General features: G+C 38.5%; 1 pseudogene; it reads right to left on the reverse strand.

Annotated features, from left to right (window-relative positions):
• Positions 1–281: 281 nt before the first annotated feature.
• LOC141128537 (legumain pseudogene) lies at positions 282–1,336 on the reverse strand (annotated as a pseudogene).
• Positions 1,337–3,389: the final 2,053 nt, after the last annotated feature.

Genomic DNA, 3,389 nt, shown 5'->3' on the forward strand with positions numbered 1-3,389 from the left:
GATATATATATATATATATATATATATATATATATATATATATATATATATATATATATATATATATATATATATATATATATATATATATATATATATATATATATATATTGAATGGGGCTTTCACACTTTTCCTCAAATGTATCCACAGCCCCCTGAATAAACACAAATTTAGCAGAAAGCGTACTTGCAGTGCACATCTTTGTTTTTCTTTGAAAACAGCATAAAAAAAAACACCCTCCAAGGAAACACCGACCTTGGAGAGCCTTTAAATAGTAACACTAAAACATATCACACAGAGTATACAGGTTTAGCAATTCCTTTATCAAGGCTTTGGTCTCCTGTAAGGCCTTTTTACTGGTCAGTACATCCTGGGCCTCAATAGCATCATTGGTAGCCAGGAACATACTCTTTAGGATGGCCAAGGGAACCTTGGGGCTGGGGATAAGGTCCATATTGTGTACCTGCTACAGGGCCAATGTAAGGGGACACTGTTTTAGCTATACCCTGGAACTGGCTTACCTTCGTCTTGGAAATAGTCCGGTTTCCATACTGCATCACATGACTGGTATTGGTTTGTTGCTTGACCAGTTAAAACTGTTTGTGTAGTGTCTCCTTGAACAGATCATCCATGTCCTCTATCCAGCTGATGCTGTAAAGATAGCAGAGTTATGTGTCTCGCTTCTCGCCATATTAACAGGCATACAAGGACTTGTGAGAGTTGGTGACTATGGTGGGGTAAATGTCAATGTTGTTGGGTAGGTGATAAATCAGGGAGCCCGATTCTCAGGTCTTGATGTATAGAACCATCTTTTTGTACTTCTTGTTGTCATACATGTACTGAATGGTCTTGTTCAGTTCCTTGAAGGTGGAGGTCATCACTGGGAAAGGCCAGCAGACCTGGAGCTCTGTGATTAGTGAAGTACATAAAGATATGGTTCTTAGGTCTTCTCTTAATCACCTTCCCAGATCCCTTTCCCTTCATCGCCTCTGCGTCACCTCTCAGAACCGTAATTAGGAAGTTGTCAGGAGTGAGGAACTTATTTGTGTAGTCCTTCAGCACTCCCGCAAATACGTCTTTTCTGTTGGTACGTTTTATAATGATTTATTTGGTTGGATTCTCTTCATTATCTGCAATATTGTCATACATCATCACTACATTCTGCTCTTCAGGGATGCCTTTCTTCTTGACAATTTGATAAGCGTGTCTGTAGTTGTACCAGTCATTGGAGCCGGCCACCAGGACCACCTACTACTTCCCCCTATTTTCTAGGTCATTTGTGGGCATGGATGTGGCCAGGACAGCGAGGGTGATGATTTGTGTCACTGGAAGCATTTTGGATGAAGTAATAGGACCCTGCTCCCCTCCGGTCCAGGTTTTATCATGGTGATGAGACCACAGATTGTGACTGCTCAAAAAAATAAAAATGGAGACATGGATGGATGGGGGAGTTGGCTTTGTATACATACTTGTTTCGTTTATTATTGCATATCAGCGAGTAAACGTGGCCAACGTGTTTTGGCAAAGCCTTAATCCCAGTACACACAAAAATGAAAACAGAACCATTATATATATGTGATATGTATGTGTGTGTGTGTGTGTGTGTGTGTGTGTATATATATATATATGTGTGTGTGTATATATATATATATATATATATATATATAATATGTATATATATATATATATATATAATATATTTATATTTCTCCATTAATAATAACTTAATAGCAGGTGTGGTGGTAAAGGGAGGAGTTGAGACTTATATTGCTGTCATAAATCCTAAAAAAATGCAAAGTGTACATCATATATTCTAAAACTATATATAGTGTGTGTGTGTGTATATATTATAGTAGATACCTAGCTGAGGTTATTGTTCCTCCTAAATATATACAGGTGGCACAGACACAAGCAAACACCTGCCAGATATTCTACTCCCTCTCCACTCTTTGAAATTGCCACACAATTCTGAATTGAGTTTAGTGTTAGTGGCCAAGCAAACTGATTATTATGTTGACTACACACTGAATAGAGGGTCAACCACAACTGTCAGATGTTTTTTTTAGCATCTGTTTCCCTATGAGGGATACTCTGCAAAGTATGAATTTATGTAATATGTACATGTAAAGTAGCCAGCAATCAGCCGATTCTAGGTGGCTATACCAGCATTGCTGCTCTGCTATCTGGGGACCAACAGCTGACGGACCTCTGGCTACCTCTGCTCAATGAGCTCTCAGGAATCATCCATTGCAACGCACATGTTGTGCAAGATGCAACAGGCAAGACACCTGGAAATCTTCGGAGGAGAGTATAGTAGAGCGCCCCCCCCCCCCCCCCCGGGCCTGGCCAAGTAGAGAAACTGGGACTTAAGCAGGCCAATAGTAAGTTCAACAATGCCCCGGCTTCTTCACAAGGCACTATTATAGCGATATTTTGGCTGGCCCTGGGGGTACCTGATCGGAGCCATCAGCCATGGCAGCTGTGGAAAACCAGCATCCCCTGGAAACAAAAATAAATAAATCAGTCCTTCCCATCCCTTAGATGCCTGTAAAAAACAAAAAACAAAAAAAAAACAAAAAATGGGAGACAAGGAAGAATTTATTGGCCCAACCTGGTCATGTAAAACAGCCCACACATTTCTTTTGTAACATATCTTGCACCGTGTTTAGTCCACAACAAAATTGACTCATTCCTGCATCAAAAAAACTCATTGTTGATGTGAGAATACCATTGTAATAAATAGCTGGTCCAAAAGATCCGTGCACACACTCTTTAGGTACCCTCACTGTGCAAAAGCTGCTACTTTAAATGAAATTATATATATATATAAAAAAAATATACATATACATACAGTATGTATACATATACATACAGTATGTATACATATACATACATGGAATCTATAGCTTTATAGCTGTTAAAGGCTCTTCTGTCTTCAAATGATTGTGAGACAAATTTCTTAATTGTATGTGACTGGGTCAGCCTAAATCAAACCATGTGATTTTCACAAGTTACAAAGATACTTACAAAAGGTTGTACATTCACATTCAAAATATACCGGTATGTTAATAAAATATATGAAATAGCATTGTTGGATTAAAAAAAAAAATAGTTCATGAAATGTTTCTAAGATGGCTGCTGTTTCCTTTGTTCCTAAAGAAACTGTCCGTATGCTGATGTCTTTAGAAGTTTGCTGTGTGTTGACTGTATAAGAGAGCTTCTTCATGCTGAACTTCCCTTAAAAAAAAAAAAAAAAAAACACTGTTAGATTTTGCGTTGAAAACCAAACCCTCCCATATTACTCCCTTTCCTCTCCCTTCTCCTCCCCTCCAAGGGGCATAAGAGTAGTGTTATGAACAGCTCTCAACATCTCTAATTAACTCCAGAC

Source organism: Aquarana catesbeiana, linkage group LG01 (assembly GCF_042186555.1).
Source record: "Aquarana catesbeiana isolate 2022-GZ linkage group LG01, ASM4218655v1, whole genome shotgun sequence".
Lineage (NCBI taxonomy): Eukaryota > Metazoa > Chordata > Amphibia > Anura > Ranidae > Aquarana > Aquarana catesbeiana.